Below are 21,083 nucleotides of genomic sequence, written 5' to 3'. Positions count from 1 at the left end.
CGTCTTTTGATAAAAGAAATGTTCTTCTGCAGAGAGAACCGAGAAGATTGAAATCATTGCCTTTTATATTAACTTGTAACTATGAACACATTCGTTTCATTATATTATTTTAAGTGTCTAGAAAATTTAATTTCCGGAGTTTCTGGCGATGAAAAAAGGCAAAGCTTTTGTAGTTAAATATTTCGTAGTTGAATATTATATGATAAGAGTATATGTGAGTTATCCTTATTTACACTGCACCAATTTCTTCAATATATCTCATGAATTAATTATTTTATCCATCTGTCGCCCATCACAAGTTTCGTAGGCATATCACAGTAGCAGTACGACTCTGTCTAACTTTATATGCAGTGGCGGCTCCCGCATATTTGTTAAGAGGAGGAAAGAAGTTAACTGCACAAAATGACACCTTCTTGAATGAAACATGCTACAAATTAGCCTACATGCATACATGTAAGACCAGATAGTGTTTGGGTTGTCTTCCCTTTTGTATAGCAATAATCTGTTCTTGTAAACTGAGTTTCCTAAACAACTGTCCAAAATATAATATGTTTTCACTTCCATTTATTGTTGAATAATTGCACAAATTGACAGTTACAAGGAAATTCACAACCTCGCAGCATTTTTGCGAAAACTACAGCATCACACGTGTTGGAAGAGACCAGCTACTAACACGTAAGCAGAACCGTTTTACGGAAGTGGGAATGGAAAATAATCTGTTAGAAAAGCGAGAACACTGCACCCAACCACGTGGTCTGTGTTGCCACATGTACATTTTACATATTCAGTATCACATGCTTTTGAAGAATGTCAGTTCTTGTAAAGTCATACTTTCATTATTTTTCAAAGCTGCCCTTGGCCGATTAATTTTTTATGTTAAATAATGTAGTATGGAGTACTTTCAATTTCAAATATATTTGTACAAAACTGACAACTTGGATGTTGTCCTGTCTAGTAGACAATGAATGGAAGTGAATTTCAGTGGTCAAAATGATCTACGATACTAACGTAGAACTACTTCCTCTTTGTTTTATACAAACCCGACTTTAACTTTCAAATATCCTCGAAAGTTTCAAATTATGAATAGTACCCTATACATATAAAGTGCAATGAATAATATATTTTCATTTATAATTTTAAAAAAGTTTATATCGTCGCTTAAGAACCAATACCGCGTAACTGACATTTTTGGTGAAAACTGTTTTTTTGCACAGATGGTACCTCCACTGTCATCTGCATGCATTGACAAGCGCGGGAATTTGATTGCATGAATGGCCTGCGTGCGAAGGAGGGGGGTACAATACCGCGTATCTGAAGTCACGAGAAGTCTGTAGGAAATACCGCGTATCTGACAACAGATATTATGTCTATTCCCTGCGCGCCCTCAGTACGGAAGTTGGTTTTCGTTACTGCCTTGTAAAATTGTATCAACAGTGTGTAATATTCTGAGAAGATTAAAGAAGTGTTCAGTTTCAATTATTTAAAAGGTAAATATAATAGAATTATTTCACTAATGTCAATTGAATGTTAGTTGAGCTGAATTGCCGCAGAATCTTACTGCAAGTTCATTCACTGAAATATAGTACATTTAATATTTTATTATTATATAGGCCTACAGACACAAGAAAAGAAATGGACAATGAATCAGACGACAGTCAGTTTAGCGAGAATGAAATCCTATCTGTGGTATGTTCTGCATTCAAGACGGGAGAAACTTCTGTGAACATTAACAAAGGTATGGCATAAGAAGTATCACAGTTATTAAACGTTTATTTTTCTTCAGTTACGGAATCATAACAGCAAACTTAATTTAAGTACTTAATATAAATAATCATGAATGGGGCTGCTAAAATAATTTGCGCTACATTTATGGTGCTGAGCTTGGTTCCTTCCATTTCCTCCGGTAGGAGGAAGATCTAAATTGATGATAATATTTACTACACATGTTTTTAAGCCATTTATATCACATTTATAAACACTAGTAATCTCATCTTATTCGTAGGTGTACTGCCTGATAATTCAAATGCAAAAGAAAACCGTCCTTCTGGAAATGGGCTGCTGCAGATCAGGGATTATCCAGCCAGTGTTACCGGTAATGTTATGATCGTATTATGCAGTCTGGTATGATTTAAAGCAACGCTATTAAAATAATACAGCTAGAAATAGGATAGGACAGAAACTGAAGACAATACCATGTCAATGAAGGACCTACGCCAAATTTCGGAAGCGTCTTCATATGTAGACGACCCCGAAGAATTTGTGAGTGCTACTTATTCTACATCTTTACATTCGTCAGAAAAAGGTAAAGAGAAGAATCTACAAGCGTTTCATGGAAATTTGACAGAAAAGAAATAGAAGTTCAAAGCCACAAAAGGGTAAGTGGAAGAAAATGAAAAATAGAAAACTTAGAATGGAAGAGGAAGCTTATCTTAGCTACAAGAGATCGAAATATGGCAAAGTAACACATGATACGGAAAGAGATGCAAGGAATTTGGGACCAGAGTGTAGTTATAAAATGTGCCAAAATTCGAAAGTAATGGGCTGTAATTTAATTTCTAATGAGAGAAGACATCTTTCAGGCATTCTGGAAACCTATGACTTGGGAACAGAGGACCGTTTACGTATCAAATCTACGAAAAGACCTCACAGTACAAATTCTGAATCGAGAAGAAAGAGAACATTTGTCTACAACCTAAAAGTTGATGAGAAAAAAATTCAGGTTTGCAAAAAGATATTTCCGTGTACATTGGGAATTAAAGAATGAACTGTGCAATATTGGTTAGCTAATAGTACTGATGGCGTCCCTTCAGTAAAAAAAAGTCCTGTTCTCGTGCAAAAGCACAGAAAAAAAGAGCATTAGTAGCCTGCCTAAATTACCGTCACATTATTGTATATAGAACCGACTGTGCCATAGTTTTTATGATAGTATTCCACACTAGGGTTACTCAAGGATTAGTTTTTGTGATTTCAGCATAGGCCTATAATTATTTCTTTATTGTGTTTAACGAATATTGTGCCTGAAAAATTATCATCATTATTATATTTTTATATGATTTTCTTTTCATTATTCGCAAGTCAGTCAAGTCCATTGTCAATAATAATAATAATAATAATAATAATAATAATAATAATAATAATAATAAATACTATTATTATTAATTATTTTATTATAAAATTATATTTGTCAGCAACGTTTTAGCAACAATTCTACTTTCTATTCATATACGTAGTGTGAAAATAAAGTACCTGATATCAGATTGTCACTATTATTATTATTATTATTATTATTATTATTATTATAATTTACTTACTTACAAATGGCTTTTAAGGAACCCGAAGGTTCATTGCCGCCCTCACATAAGCCCGCCATCGGTCCCTATTATTATTATTATTATTATTATTATTATTATTATTATTATTATTATTATTATTATTATTATTATAACAATAAACATTGAACTGTGTCTTCTTTTTCCTTTCCCATAGTTTCAGCATTTGACTGACTAAGAATGCAGCAATCATTGTCTGGAACGTAATCTAGTGCTGATTCAAGCTATAACCTACCGACCTTGACCTCAAGTCAGATGGTAGGACAACAATTCAGATAACACATTGACATATACAAGAGCACGAATAATATTTCCAGAAGGCAGTTTTCACGCAAAGAAAACGCTTGTCAGCATGTGTCCTGAAGCTGCTAAAGTTGCCTCACAATACCGCGTAACTAACAAAATGTAGTCAACGGCAGAGTTCCAATACCGCGTAAGTGACATGGCCAAATGTCTACGGCCATGATCATCCATTTTCACTTAGTTACAAATTAGTTATGCTATTTCATAGCCATACACCATTTTTCAAGACTATTGCGTTATTTTTATGGTTTTTATTCGGTTTTTTCCTTCTCCTGTAAAATTTACATTTTGTCAGTTACGCGGTATTGGTTCTTAAGCGACGATATGATGTCTTATAACTTTGCGTTAAAACTGTTTTTATTGTGCCTTCTCCAAGATGTGTTAGTCTGGTTGAATGCAGCATCGTTAAATGGCAGCGGTAGCGAGCTTGCTGCACGGCCAGTCGGTTTCTATTTTCCGCCCATGAGCTGATTCAGAGGAGGATCTCCTCCCTCTCCGTTCATTTACTTGCTTTAAAACTCTGCTTCTTTGTCTGGCCGCTAGTGCGGTGTTGTCTATGTATGTTAACTGCAGTAAAGGAGGAAAGGATAGGTTTTCCTCCACACAAACAATCTCGCATCCTTCTCACAGTTTTCTACAGCATGAGCGGGGGTCGTTTAAAACTCGATCAACCAAGGTTTATTTATAGCTGTGAACTTAAAAATTATCGAATCTTCCTCGAATTTTAAGGCACATATTTTATTTCGTATTTACTTTCAGAAGAAGAAAAATGCGAGGAGGACGTTCCTCCCTTCCCTCCCCCGAGGAACCACCACTGAACCGATGTCTGGTAGAATGGTGGAAGCAGAAAATGAAATATTCCAAAACAAGTAAGCCCCAAATGCGTCTTTATGAAACTCTATTTTCTCTTAGAATAATTAGACACTATTGTAATTTGAAACGCGAATGTGAAAAGCTGATGACCTAGCATTCCATATAACGAACTGTATAAATAATTCTGAGCAGACTACTTTAGAGTGGATCGGGGGAAGATGCCTGACTTTTTCTTTATTTGAAGATTTAAGATACTGTTCATTTACTTTTGAATTTCATATTGAAATATCAAAGTCTGGAAGGTATTCTGAAACTATAGTTTTGGTACAAAAAAAAAACATTAATTACCTTCTTTATAGATACAGGTTTTCTTCTTACTTGCACTGTAGGCATCTTTCCCCGATAGTCGGGTAAGATGGCAAATGCAATTAGCACATTTACTGATATATGTATTTTACCTGAACTTGGTTTGATAATGTATATAACAAAATTGACTTAATCTAAAGCTCATGGACACTTTCCCACTCGTTTAACACCACTTAGTAACACAGTCATTGCACAGATTTTATTGCCGTGTGCAAGACTCGTGAAATCACTTCTTGCACACAATTAATTCAATCCAGTACATTTTTTTGTCATCATTCTTTTTCAGGAGTCGTTTAAGGGTACGGTAAGAAATCTCGTATGCTTGCGATGCTCTAAAACAGTTCATATCCTCTGTTATAACATGTTCCATCGCAAGTTGAAGACTGTCCTCAATCCACTGACTTCTATCAGAGAATCCTACGTAATATTTACACATTCCCTGCAAAAAAAAAAAAAAAAACTCTTGCAACAAGGTGCCATCTTACCCCGAAAAAAGTGATCATCTTCCCCAAGCATCGGAGTAAGATAAGGGGGCAGAAACATGGAAATGACGACGAAGTGAAGAGAAGCGAATAGAAGCATTTTAAATGTGGGTATGGAGAAGAATGGAATATGTGAAGTGTACAGAGAGAATAAGAAATGAAGCTGTGTTGGAAAGAGTGGGTGAAGAAAGAATGATACTGAAACTGATCAGGAAGAGTGAAAGAAATTGGTTGGGGCACTGGCGGAGAAGAAACTGTCTACAGAAGGATGCACAGGAAGAAATGGAACGGAAGAAGAATTCGGGACAGAAGAAGATATCAGATGATAGTCGACATTAAGATATATGGATCATAGGCTATGAGAAAGGCAGAAAATAGGAAAGATTTTAGAAAGCTGGGTTTGCAGTGAAAGACCTGCCTTTGGGCAGAACACTAAATGAATGAATACATCGGCCTGAGTGGCGCAGTCGGTATAGTTCTGGCCTTCTATGCTCGAGGTTCCGGGTTCGATCCCGACCTAAGTCGAGGGTATTTAAGTGTTCTTAAATTCAATAGGCTCATGTCAATAGATTTATTGGGATGTAAAGGAACTCCTGCGGGAAAAAATTCGAGCACACCGGCAATACTGATATAGCCTCGGCAGTTGCGAGCGTTGTTAAATAAAACATATGTGTATGTATATATATATATATATATATATATATATATATATATATATATATATATATATATCCGTCGGCCCGTCCATACGTCCATCTATCCATTTATTGATCCATCTATGCATGTATCTAACGTGTTATGAACTATGCTACTAGGAATTATTTTTATTGGCAGGGTTGAATTTCTTCAGTTACGCTCAAGTGTACCTTTAAGATGAAACACCCAACAATTATTGTAAATTCTTTGCCGGAGAGCGATGCTCTCACAAGCAAAAATTCTCATGTGGGAAGATAAAAAAGTTATTTATTTATTTCACCGTGTTAATAATGTCAAAATAAATGCTTATACAAATTTTGGCCACTCGACCGCAATTATGTGAGCCTTAAAAATACGTTTTGTTTGGGCCGTTTACGAAAAAGAAAACACAATTTGATTGGAAAAATTTATTGGAACAGACACAGCAATTGTTGAGCTATTTTTCACCATATTCCTCACCGGAATTGAGACATTTGTCATACCATGGGATCGACAGAGAGGTGCAGATGGCTGTGAAACTCTGATTCCGATCCCAGGCGGCAGACATCTACGGCACAAGGATACAAAAATTGATCTCATGGTGTAACAAATGTCCCAGTTCTGGTGGGGGATATGTTGACAAATTGAGCAATAATTGCTGTATCTGTTTCAATAAATCTTTCCGTGCAATTGTGCTATTTTTCTGTAATCGGCCCCAGGGAAAATCACTTTCTGAATGGCCTCGTAATTGCGGTAGAGTGGCCAAATTTTGTATAAGCAGTTATTTTGACATTATTAACATGGTCGAAGAAAAAAATTATCTTTTTTATCTGCCCCCCATCAAAATGTTGCTTGTCAGTGCACAATGAGAGTTGGTCCATTACGTAGCAGTACGCTGATTTTTACTAATAGAGCAATGGTGGGAAACAGCGATGATGGGAGTACTACGCGAAGACTTTCACCTAACGAAAACCCCTGTCCACTACAAAATCCACATGGACGCGTCTAGATTCCAACCCGTGTTACCAGCACAGAAATCAGACGATCTAATTGTTTCATGGACTTCATGCCTGGTAAGAATATCGATGGTGTTGAACAGCAACCTCGTCAAAGAAATGAACAGAATGAGATTCCACTTGGTCCCTATCAAAAAAGTCTTCTGGAATCTTCTTGAAGCACATTTTATGCCAAGACATGGATAGAAACTTTACAAGGAGAGATTTAAATATCCTATTATGTCAGATATTTGTTCGTTATCAAGATATTAAAAGACTTTCGTCCGAGATCGTGCGTATTTGCTTGGTTTCCGCACAAAAGCAATCCGCGGAAAGTCTAAAATTCCACATTTAGTATTCCCAACCTAACAAACATAACAATTTCCCTCTTCTTACCGCTTAAGTGACATATTGATTTTACTGCTTTAGGCTTCTAACATATTATTTTTAGAGACGTTCAATATAGTAATAATTATAAATTGGAAACTTACCTCTGCAATTTCACCTAAATTGCACTGTTAATTATCAATATTCATGCGAAAAAGTTTCACAATTGAAAAAAACTGGTGGTGGTGCTCCAGTGAATCTGAATAACTGTACAAATGTAACAATTAATTTCAATGTGCAGAATTAGATGTCAAAGATATTTTCCATTTCTAAACATCTCCTTGACCGGCAAAATTAAACTTGCCGATGTTATTACTGCAATATGATATATAAATAACATTGTTAAAATATTAAAATGAAAAATAAATCATTACATAACCTTACCGTTTCTTTTAAGTTCGCATTTATAGACTGGGGGGGGGGGGGAAGACAGACGTATATCACGGCCTGCTGGAGTAGAGTAAACACAGAAAACATTTTAAAGTAACAATGTTGAAGATAGATATTTTTGTTTTGCAAATTTGCCGTCATTGAACAGAAACCAAGATGGAGATTTCATTGCAACTAATTAGAAATTCCTCTTTCAGGTATGTAATAAACGATCTTCGCACAAAATAATGTACGACACACGAGCAGTATGTTTTCTTTCAATTCTCGGAAGTTAAAACAGCTCAACTACGTTTCGCTTTTTCAAACTTTTCCTCGAACATGAAAACTTCAACATACCGCTCTTGTAACGCATATTACTATTTCGCTCTCCTGTAAAATTGAAAGGTTCAGAGCCATAGTGTGCCAAGCACCATTTATTAAAAACGAAGAAAGCAAGGGTTAAAGTTAAGTAAATACCATAGTTTAATGAAGATTGACATATCATTTAGTTTTAATGTGTATACTTTATATTACTTGCTATATGTTTCCATTGAATTATGGTAATAACTTCATTTTAAGCCTTGTTTTCTACGGTTTTGGTAAATGGCACTTGACCCACTATGTTTCTGAACCCTTCACTTGAATATTTTGATATAGGCCTACGAAGTTGCAGTTCAACGCCACCGATATAATCATTAGGCTATTTTCGGTAGGCCTATATAATGAGATATTATGTAGCCATTGTTTTACATGCCACATCTTAGAACAAAGAACAGGATAAATCGATTATACTAAATTAAAAGAGATATTTTCGTTTCCTCTCATCCTTCATAAATCCATTAGCTTATATTTTATATGCCCTTAGAACATAATTTCAATAACAATGACCGTTATAAAAAATCCAGTATCACATTGCGAAACGCATCGACATGTTTGTTATTCGCTACGTAATACTTTCAATGGCTCATATTCCCCATAGACGTCTCTCTTATTTTAAGTAATGTAGGCGGGAGTAGATGTAGCAAGAAGGCTTTGTTTTTATCAAGAATTTACGAACAAAGATTTCCATAGAAAGGGACAGAGGCATAGAATATACAGACAAATGTAGCTACACTCAAGAGAAAAGTACAAAGCAGTGGTGGAGGATAATAGAAGGTATCTTTGAATGAGAGGTACAAAAATAGAGAAAAGAGGAGAAGAGAAAAAAAAAGCCGAACCTAATTACAAAAGCCATTAGTTTGGGAGTAGTCTGGATGGGGCTGTTGTTTTTGCGAATATAAGGCAGACGATCACCATCGGAAAGCTATCTGTTCCAGTGTTACGTTTTACGTTATTAAGCTCTCTTTTTTTGGGACAAACTCTATGGGCTGTTGTGAAAAGAAGCGTGAAAATTGCCAATGTGTAAGCCTGTTCTAAAATACTGTGTATGTGCTTTCATATACGTCAGCTTAAAGTTGAAATATATGCGAATTTTTCGCGCTCGAATTAATAAAGAAATATGTTGCCTGTTCAAGCGCAGAAGTTTCGTATCTTTGTAGTTTTAATACGTAAATTCTTACATTCCTTAAAAGGAACGGAATGTTATTCCTTAAAACAATCTTTCTTACATTTCAGAAAAGAAGAAATTGTAAATAATTGATTAAATGGCGATCTTACTCGTGTTAATTACGCAAGCATGCGCGGCTTACCGCTGTTTCGGTGTTACTTGACACCATCCTCAGAGCCTACTAGATCTTGGCGCTATCTCAACTTCGCTGCCTCTTATGTGGGTGCGTTCGTGTGATGAAGAGTTGTGTCAAATAGTGTGTGTGTTCTGAAATTGATCTGTGTGTTGAGAATTTGATTACGATGTGTTTTAGTGTGTCTGTATATTTCATATTGTTCTTGTTTGTTGAGTTTTTTGTTTTTGGGTTGTATGTGTAGGATTTCCATGTCTGTCTTTATGTTATTATATGTGTGGTTAGCATTAGTTATGTGTTCGGCATATATAGATGTACTGTGTCCCCTGGTTATCGCTTTAATGTGTTCTTTGTATCGAGTATGGAATGATCTGCCTGTCTGTCCTGTGTCAAAGGCGTTCCATGTGTGCAGTTCAGCTCAGTCTTTTGTAAACTACTGAAAAGACTACTCATTCGTTAATAGTGTAGTGCAAGCTATTTTGTTTATCTTTGTTTTAGAATACAGAATGGATTACTCATAAGTAGACAGTAGATGCGGGATGACTTATCGATGAATGTAAGTGCACATTTACTATATGTTACATTTTTTCATTCAGACCATTGGCTCAAAAAGTTTTAAACGTAAACAGACGACGTCAACATGCTACTGTATCTCCGTATAGTCAGAAGGAAAAGAAAAATAACGTACTGTAGTACATACCTTGCAAGTTCAGTCCTCGTCATCATTGATGTAATTACCAGCGTTGCAGCAAACGACGATATATTCTCGTAAGTTGTCGAAGCTGAATCGTCTTCGCCTATCGCTTAAACAGTTTTTGTATCGGGAGAATTTCTGAAGAAAAACTCTAATTTCTTTAGAGGAATATTTGTACTGAGCATCATGTTGCACGTGTCGTTAGACCCGCCTAACTAGATGATGATGATGATGATGATGATGATGATGATGATGTAGATGGTTCCTCAGACTTCATTTCAACATATTTCCTGTGCGATATACTTTTGCAATGTTTCTCTATAGCCTGAGTTTTTCTGGTTTTTATTTCAATTTTACATACATTACACACGATATTGCTTTCGTTAATACATAAAATGTCACTCTCATACTTCTTAATTGCATTTCGTATCTCTGAGCGAATTTAACGTTTTGCCATTACTAATGGATCAGCACAAAATATTCAACGCGTAGTAAATACTTGAGCAGGATAACACAACTGCACACATTGCGTTGCAATGTTACTATGAACAGATCGGGGTTCATTCGTTCTGTACGCTGCTGTACTCACCAGGTACACAAAAGACGGACGGCGCGGCACGTGCCATATACTCTGAGACGAAACAACTTCACTTTTCCTTAAGTCATCCCGCATCCACTGTGTAGTCATAAGTGTGTAAAGTAGAGCAAGCAATTGTGTTTATCTCACTATTCGAGAACAAAGAAAGAATGACTCATTGGTGCAGAGGTTCCCAACCGGTGTGTCACGTAGCTCCATGCAGTGTGTCGCGAAATTTTGGAATTGAAAAATAAAATAAGATGCCATCCAGAAAGTCTCTTTACAACGCATTATTTTATTTACAACGAAGTCTTTGATAATGTACATTTTATTTTGAGACAGACTTTACTAATAAAACGTGAATGATACTCTTTGGTTGATGCTTTTTTAGAATTTTCGATTGCGTATTAACATCGACAGAATCTTCTCGACTCCACTTGCATTGTAAAATGGCAAAGCCCCCTTAAATGTGCAAGATTACACCAGCCATCCTAACGGCAAACAAACGAGTCTTCTCGATTCCTCCTGCACTGTGAAACGACACAGTTCCTTTCAATGTGCAGATTTACACCAGCCATTTCTTTCTCGTCCCGTCAAATGATCACTTTGATCACAGCTCCGTCCCCCCTCGCGTATGTGGTACCTAAGAGGTTACGTCCATTTTCGGTTTTCCCCCTTCAAAATTTTCTAGAGCTCCTTCAGTGGTGCAGCGTAATCCGGAGTGAGACAAGTGGCCAACAGGCTTGGAGTTCACATATTTAGTTTCTTACAGCCCCAAACCCCTTGCAAGGACGCGTTTTGCGTACCTTTTAAATTTGTCCTCCCAATTCTCCTCTTTCAATTCATTTCAACCTATCTAAAACACTGGATGTTCGACACTACACAGAATTTGGTATCAGTGCTTTTTTCCTGGCGGAACGCGCTGGAACGGCTTTCCAGCAGCTTTTTGTTGCATTCTTCATCATGGAACCGAAATATTTGTGAATAACTATGTTTGTAATATAATTTTTCTTTGAATTCCGCTTAGAACTTGAAAGTCTTAGTTGGACGAAAAGGAAGTTAAACACGACAAAATTCCCTGCTGTGAACAGTAATCATCTCCCCGTCCGCTATAAAATATTCTACACAAAGTTCCACCACCTTTTTCTCCAGAATAACAGCACCGATTATTATTATTATTATTATTATTATTATTATTATTATCATTATTATTGTTGTTGTTAAATAAAAACGAATAAGTGTTTCGCGATATCGCGGGCGTTCAGTAAAGTGTGTCAGTCAAGAAAGGTTGGGAACCAGTGCATTAGTGCGTAATTTGTTCAAACTGTTGTATTTTTATAATTGTCTGAAAACACAGAAAGATTACTTATCCGTGTGAAGTGTAGTGCAAGCTTGCGTGTGTTTTTATTGAATTATTTGATAATGTTGTATTATACTCAGCAGCGAGTTTTTTTGTAGTTTTAAGTTATGTAGGCTGTAATTTGGGAGAAAATATCCGACATGTCGCTTCGAACATTTAACAAGAACATATTAATAACTCATGTACCGGAAACTGAAACTGTTTTGGAAATAGTGGGTGAAGAAAGAATAATCCTGAAACTGGTCACGAAGAGGAAAAGGAATTGGCTAAGATACTAGCTGAGAAGAGACTACCTTCTGAAGGATGCACTGGAAGGAATGGTGAACGGGAGTAAAGTTCGGGGCAGAAGAAGATATCAGATGAAAGACGACATTAAGAAATATGGATTATACGCGGAAACTAAGAGGAAGGAAGAAAATAGAAAAGACTGGAGAATGCTGGATTTGCAGTGACAGACCTGCCCTCGGGCAGAACACTATCAATGAACGTAATCTGAAGTAATTTTGACCCATGAAATGACTTTATCTCATTTAATTTATTTATAGGCCTATACCTTCCTACATTGTTATTGAATAGATAAAATGTTTATGATTTGAAAGTAGCCTATTCACTGTTAAAATCAAACAAAAATATTCTTAAGTAAATTTCAGATTTGAAACAAAGTGTAGAAGAACCTGAAACATAATTCTGTCTCACTTTGAATATCGTATGTGAGACCTAACAAAACATACATTTGCATTAAATTCGGTGTATATAGTCATATTTTCATTTAAACCAAACATCTGGAGAAATCAGTTTAGATTCATTTGTGGCTCCATCTCAGATATGGGCTGAGACTATGCCCCGCTAGTAGAATTCCGTAATATACGGACTCTCTGGAATTGAACATTCAAGACTGGTTCACAATAAATCGGGAACGGAAACGACAACGAGAAGGAGAAAGAGAACGAAAAAAATATTAAAATAAATGTATTCAAAAGTGAGCATTCACTATTAACGACAAGTTTGCCGGAGCCCGGAAACGATAACGTGAGAGTAGGCCAAGTTTGAACTCTGCCGTTCTCGTTTCAGATTACAACCTACAGGGTGCGTCAGAAAGAACGGATGGATTTCACATGGCAAGAAAATTGTAAAGATTCATCAAATCAAAAATTTATTGTTATCAACATATTCACCAATACATGCAGTTTATTTATGGAAAACAACATTATCCCTATGATGTCCTTGGCTTTCAATACAGGCATCGAGGCGTTTTCTGATGTTCGCCATCACTTTCACAGTCATAGCTGGTGCAATTGCCATGATTTCTTCACGAATCGCTGTCTTCAGTTCGTCCAGTGTATGTGATCGATGTTTACAAACTTACGCCTTCAAATGGTCCCAAAGAAAGAAGTCGCAGGGCGCGAGATCTTACCGTAGCCTCGGACAATCTCAGTGCAATAGAATTTCGTCCAGGTGATTTCTTCTTTAATGTTGAACCTGTGATACGAAATGAAGCCACCCACCCCAAAATTGTATTCCGAGTTGGAATCCTAACGTGACATCCGATGTCGAAATGAGTCCTGAGTGGCGATCACAGACTCTTCATTTTTCAAAAATGTCTCTACGATGAAAGCACGTTGTACACCAGACCAACACCATATTCTCAACTGAAACTGCATTCTATGGCTGACCGAACAGTCGTTGTCCCCCTCACTATATCTCTCTCCTCGTTGCGTATCGATAGTTTGAAATCCATCCGTTCTTTCTGACGCACCCTTTACTAGATTCATTCTGTCACAAAAAAGCTATTTGATCGTTTTATATTTTGTAGGAAGGAAGCCGTGACATAATTTCTTATCCATTCATTGCTTGTAACTAAAGACTGGTTCACAACAAACCGTGAACACCAACGAGAAGGGAAAAAATATTAAAATAAATGTATTTAGATTTGAGCAATTACAATTAACGACAAATTTGCCGGAGCCCGGAAACGGGAACGTGAGAGTTCGTCAAGTTTTAACTTTTCCGTTCTCGTTTCAGATCACAGCCTACTAGATTCATTTTGACATCAAAAAGCTATTTGATCGTCTTATATTTTGTAGCAAGGAGGCCGTGACATAATTTCTTATCCATCATTCCTTTTAACTAAACGCTGGTTCACAATAAACCGTGAACACTAACGAAAACGAGAACGGAAAAATTGTTGAAATGTATTTAAATTTAAATAATCACAATTAACGTGAAATTTGCCTTAGCCCAGGAACGGAACGTGAAGGTTGGCAAAGTTAAGACTTTGTCAATCTCCTTTCCGATCAAAGCCTACTAGAGTGATTCTGTTGCCATCAAAATCTGTTTTCGTTTTCGTATATTTTGTAGCAAGGAATGGGTGATATAATTTCTTCTTCATCCATTGCTTGTAACTAATTCAGAAAATCAGTAGGATCACTTTCAATATAGACCACACGACCACCCGAATTTAATTCTTAAATATTCTGTGCCATAAATTTTGAAATTGGTTAACATATGTTGATGTTGGGTGGCTTGAACTCATGAGAGAACGCCATTGGTCCAGTATACACAAATAACATCAGAATGCGTAATTTCCTTCCTTAAGGAGATTGAAAAATAACTTAAAAAGTTGTGTACAAGGTGTAAATTAAAATTAAGGTGACATTTCTTTTTAAGGTGACATGTATTTATTTAGCCTGACGAGTTACTCCCTTGGTTTGAATTGTAAATTATTTAGAAATAGCGTGTAAGAGGGTCTTAGACTATATGGGCCGTATTCATAAACATTCTTAGCGCGGGCTTCCGGTGGATGATCAGCGAACTAACGTTTTTCGTATTCATAAATCAGTGTTAGCGATATGATATAATATGAATCCTGTACAAGTAACCAGTTGATAGCCGGGGCTAGCTTAGTACGCTCGTGGCGCGTGCTGCGAAATGTCTATGAATATCACCCTAAATGTCTAGTTTAAATGTAATTCTGTTTATAAGTATGAATAAGGGTGTAATTATTTGTCTTATTGAAACTGTTTATCAGTGAAGCGTGGTGAGTCAGTGAAATTGTGGTTTTACACTGCACTGAATAGTTCCGATCAGTGATCATTTATAGTGTCAATGAAATGTGTTATATAGTGTCAGTGAAATGTGTTCTAAAGTTTCAGTGAAATGTGTCATAGTGCCACTACAGTGAGTGAGATGAGAGTAAAGTGAAAGATTATTATCAGTACCAATGTGAAACATATGTAAGGCCTGTAGACATGAAGATTGTAATGTAAAATTAGGTTCACTTAAAAATGAGGTTTATTATTATTATTATTATTATTATTATTATTATTATTATTATTATCATTATTAATTTTAAATATTGTGTATAATTGTACTGTGCATTCTTATTGTAGGCTATTGTGTATTGTATAATTGTATTGTGTATTGTTTATATTGTGTATACCACTGCCAACGGGTGCATGCCCACTTTCAGTGTACATACATACATACATACATACATACATACATACATACATACATACATACATACATACATACATACATACATACATACCGTTATTGACACACTTCTCGATATGCATAGCCGTTTCCATTCTCGGTTTACTATGAATCGAAAATCTTCACGTTCAGCTTCTTCGCTTCCCGTGCTCGTTCTGGTTCTCGTTCCCGGGTTATTGTGGACTAGCCTTTAAACAAAATTTTATTTTTATGAGACTAGAATTCCATTGTTCTACATTCAACTTGTAGAATGTTTCAGTATTTAATAATTATAGATTAAATAAAATTATTACTAGCGCATTTGTTCTGATAATGCATCCAGTTTCTACAAAGTAGTCTACAATAGAAACATGCAACCTAGTATTTTCGCCTTGTTAAATCAATTATTGCGTTGCATAGCATTTATTTATTGGAGAGTTTCAGCAGTACCGGTAGTTCATTTAATCTATGTACTTTTTGCGTTGGTTTAGCACAATTAAATTTTGACCACCGAGAGTTTAAATTTAAATTAATGTGCGCAGTCATATGAAATAATCTGTTTTATATTGAATAAAAGAACACGTTCCATTGTGTGATTTTTGGTAATTATCTGACTAAAAATGTGGTGCCCTCTACTGATAAAAACGTCTGTTTACGGTTAAGCACACAGTAATTTATCGCTCTAATGAATTTCGTTTTTACTCCTGAGAGTTTTGGAAGTGGAACGAGAAAAAATGAAAGGGGTGGGAGGGAAGTATTTCCCGAGTGGAATTTATGTAGATGTTCAAATTACCGAACACAAAACTCGACCATGCATGTGATTCTGTTAGTTTAATAACACCGCCCATATGTACGGTTTAGTGAAATTCGCCCGTAAAAATGCACTTTTACATTCACCAAATAAACCCGAATGCCGTATTTTGAGGTGTATCAAAACAATTTGAAGTATATCATTTCTAGCTATAATTAATATCGGATATGGTGTTTTATAATTGACACTAAATTAAATAAGCCAATGCCATCATATTTACTCCCTTTCAAAAATGTCTCTTTATGGAGATTTTGAACAGACATTTGTTATTCTTTGCAATTATAATTATCTCGACCTTGAGATTAAATTTGCAGAAGACTATGATGTAAGCAACTTGCCTTCTATCCAGGCAGCCCGAGATCTATTCCCGGCTGATTCGTGGTGGACAAAGGAGACGTTACAAAGGGGTTTTCTCGTGGAACTTCCGTTTTCCTCCACCATTCCATTAACATTCTCCACCTTCCTATAATTCTAACCATATTTTTAATATTGGTTATATTTTATAAATGACACTACATTTAAATAATTATGTCCTCATCATCAACTTCCAAGAATAGATTTTTACGGAGGTTATAAACAAACATTTTATCCCTTTTAAGAGAACCCAAACGTGAGTTTTCTACATCTTTTTCTTTTTTTTACTTTCACTGATGCATTTTTTCCCCATATACTTTTATTAAAAAATAAAGAAATTAAAGAGCAAATACAATTTTAACAGCTGTAAAAAAATTCCAATTAATGTGTTCACACTTTTTTTTTCATTACATGATTTTTCTTCCTCTGTAAGCAGCTTCATCATACAAGTTCGAGGCGTTTTGTTTTATTCTTAGAGAAAGAGAGCTATAAACACAAATCAATGACTGTGGTCGTTAGAGTATTGAATGGGATGATATATAAGATCACCTAAACATTTGTTGTATTTTTTTTAAAGAAAGTTCAATGTCTTTAAGCTTTAAGAACCATGTCTTAGCTGGAGTTATACGTAACATAGACTGTTTTTCATCATACAGCACACGTTTCAGTTCACGAATTTCAGGATGTCTTCAACATATATACTTTCTATTTGTTCTCTTGAGAAATAATAAAGATATCTGCATGAAAATTTTCATGTAAATTTTACCACAGCATAATGAATAAATATTCAAAATTTTCAACATATATACTTTTTATATTTTCTCTCTCTGGAAATATCAAAGATATCTGGATGAAATTGTTCATGTAAATTTACCGTAGCATAATGAATAAATATATCCGAAAGTATAGGCCTAATGAAATTGGTTAGGCCTACATAGTTTGATTACACTATACATATTAATTCTGGTTGAAAATATAAACAAAAATTAAAACAACTTTACATGTAAGACACTGGAATCTCTAAAATTCCTGGAACAAAAGATATAAAATTTTGCATGACATTTGTAATTGATTGTATCTTCATTTTTTGCAGTTTTACATAAGGTAAGTAGGTGGAAAAACTTGCACTCCAGAAATAATTTTATTGATTAAATTAATTAATTTTAAATTATAAAATTTCATTAACTAATTTTTCATTTGGAATGATTTCAATAGTAGCAATAGTAAGGTAGCCTATACAATAATTTCATTCTCATTCTTGATACAAGGAAATGAGCAATTCTTCCATGTGATTCATATATCCAGACATATTGGTACTTCAATGCAACACTGTTTTATTTTTATTATTATTATTATTATTATTATTATTATTATTCCTGGGGTAGCTCAGTCGGTTGAGCATTTGTGCGCTAAGCGAATGGTCCCGGGATCGATACCCGGTCCCGGAATAATTTTTCCTTGAAATTATTCAAACCTGTTTTACAGGGAACTACTACCTGAAAGCCAGATTTGCATAATATATTCGTTGTTGTAGGTACGTTAACAGAAAGCCACAATTTAAGTCACACAGAATTTGTGTACACTCAAAGTTGGGTTCTGGCGTCTGGTCAGCCCATTTGAGTTGTGTGGATAGAAAGGAAAAATTGTGACGGTGTCGTGTACAGCTCCTGGGGTAGCTCAGTCGGTAGAGCATTCGTGCATTAATCGAAGGGCCCCGGGATCGAAACCCGGCCCTGGAAGAATTTTTTCTTGAAATTATTCACAAAAGATTTTGATGATATAAAATATGGAGATGAAAAGGAAGAATAAAAATAGCAAAATATGATTCCGATCGTGTGTATTAGTGCTCATTACAACAACGATGATTACAAAAATAGTCATGTAACGATATCTCAAAAGTTTTCAAGCACTATGAGCCACCCTGTACATGTTATAAGCATGAACACAATCTTCTCATCCACACCTTTCGTAGGTGAAGGCGACATATTTAATTACAGGCTGTCTTGCGCTGTGTGATTGATAATCTGCGTTCTGTTTCGGTCTATTCACCTCACTTAGCGAAATGGGGGCGAAGTAAACACGTGGCATCGAGGGGCGGTTTTGTTTTAACCTGCGCACTGATCCATCAAATATCCTGTCACTGGGATCTGTCCCCTCTAGGAATCACAAAAACAAAACCCACTATCAAAGTTATGATAAATAGCAACAAAAACAATACATTAACTTTATTACAGTAAATATATTTTCTCTTGCCGCCAAGGTAATACAACGGTGTTAGTAATATGCGGTCATTAATTCACAACCAAGCAAATCGCTTTGATTAATGTCTCTATTTTGACTGAACGATCTCTTTAGATTGTAAAGATGATATGAGCTCAAAGAAGGAATAGCAGAGCTTATTTCATAGCTGTTGTTCTACAGAGTGATTTATATAGAACTGACACATTTCTTTCATTAATTGTTTCAAAACGAATTGTGCTAGCGACAACTTATTATACCTAAAATGTAGAGGAATTTTGGGAGATTATTTACCTCTATAGCAAATGTTGAAAATGTCCTCCATCCTGCATAAGGCACAACTCAACGCGTCGTTCCATGTTACAGGCCACTCGCTGGAGGACTCTGTTGTTAGCTTGAATCTCCTGTGTGATGTTGTGCTTCAGATCGTCCAATGTCTGGGGACGTGTGGCGTAAACCCTGTCTTTTAAGTAACCCCATAGACAGAAGTCCGGCGTTGTCAAATCCGGAGATCTCGGTGGCCACAGGTTCCTGGAAATTATTCGGTCGTCACATAACCGGATAAATGGAACCATGCTTCATCTGTGAACCATGTGATAGACAATATGGCAGGATTTTGCACACTGAACGTCTGAAACCAACGACAATAATTCAATCTTTTATCCTTATCTGGTTCCTGTAGCTGATGAACAACCGTAACCCTATATGGTTTTAGGCTCTCTGACACATTGAGTAGGTGTACCCTGTCTCCTGCGACAAACGTCTTAATGATTTTTTGGGTGACTACTCCAGTCGTGCTCTTACGTCAACAACAACCGTGGGAAGCCTAGATAAACGATGCTTGCCCTTTTCACTCACCGGAGATCCAGTTGTTTCCAATTTGTTTACCAGTCCCAGTATTGTGTTTCTTTTGGGAGGATTGCGAACACCAAATTCTCTCTGATATGCCCTTTGAGTAGCTGTAATTGAATTCGTAATCCAGTATTGCTTCACAAGGAAGAGTCGTTGATTTAATGTGTACTGCATTTTCACGTTGACACAAAATGTCGAAAACAGCTGCCAACAATAGGAATAAAACATAAACATCTGCGCATCTAGTGACAAGGAATCGAAACTCCAGAACATTCTGCTTAATTTGTTGCTAAAATTGGGTCATTGAATGAATGTCCAACGGAATAATTAAAGAAAGAAATGTGTCAGTTCTATATAAATCACTCTGTAGTAAGGCCACTATAATCTCTACATTTCGAACTGGCGGCTCAAGGTCTAGCAATGGACTGCATTTGCTATGCGTGTTTACCCCCACTCCTGGACCGTTCTCGTCAAGAAAAGTCAGCTGGACCAGTGGCGCGACATGTTAGAGAGGAAGGGGACCAGCCAGAACTTAAGATACGGTCACACGTCGCTACTTTTGCAGCGTTGCAGTACAAAAAACAGCGCAACTGTCGTACTGCGACGTGTGAACAACGGTGCAACTCGAAAAGTAGCGGCTGCAGAACCTGCTGTCCGCTACTTTTTCATGCTGCGCGCAGCTTTAAAAGTAGCGGCGTGTGAACAGGGTTCTCAGGGTTGCAGCCGCAGCATTTTTGGTATTGGTTTTGTTGAAACTTTTGCTGCGGTTGCAACGTTGCAACCCAAATGTGCCAATGATACTTTTATTGTTTGGATATATTTTGTTAGATGTGAAGAAAATAAATTATTTGTAACAGTTATTAAATACATAACACAGTCTAAGCATATTTGCTGACGATGTAATTCTTTTTCTTTTTTTTTTTTTTTTAATTTTCCGTATCGTGGTTTCAAACAGGAGGGTTGCCAACATTGATTACGTGAATATGCTGTTGGTTATCATTCAAGTATATAGGCGTTTTCAAAAGCTTTATAGTAAAAATAATGCCAATTTCTGAATACTAGTTAGGACAGAAAAGCAAATAATAGATAAGTAAGCTTTCGCATGAGTTTATTAATAATGCGAACATAACCACAAAATGTATATTGTGAAGTCAACACGGAGATGGAAACCTGCAGCATGACTGCGGCTGCAAAAGTAGCGCCTTGCGTGTGAACAGACTCGCAACCTCCAGTTGCAACTTTTGCAACACTCGGGTTGCGCAGCACGAAAAGTAGCGTGCAGCGCGCTACTTTTGGCTTACGTGTGAACACGACACGCAACTTTT

The 21,083-nt window shown here is 36.2% G+C and overlaps 1 non-coding gene across 1 annotated transcript; it reads left to right on the top strand.

Moving 5' to 3' along the window:
* Positions 1-18,333: 18,333 nt before the first annotated feature.
* Positions 18,334-18,407, top strand: TRNAN-AUU (transfer RNA asparagine (anticodon AUU)). Its single transcript has one exon. It is a non-coding gene; the product is annotated as a tRNA-Asn (tRNA).
* The last annotated feature ends 2,676 nt before the right edge of the window (positions 18,408-21,083 follow it).

This window comes from Periplaneta americana, chromosome 7 (genome assembly GCF_040183065.1).
Source record: "Periplaneta americana isolate PAMFEO1 chromosome 7, P.americana_PAMFEO1_priV1, whole genome shotgun sequence".
In the NCBI taxonomy this organism is placed as follows: domain Eukaryota; kingdom Metazoa; phylum Arthropoda; class Insecta; order Blattodea; family Blattidae; genus Periplaneta; species Periplaneta americana.
This window is presented reverse-complemented; position numbering and strand designations above follow the sequence as displayed.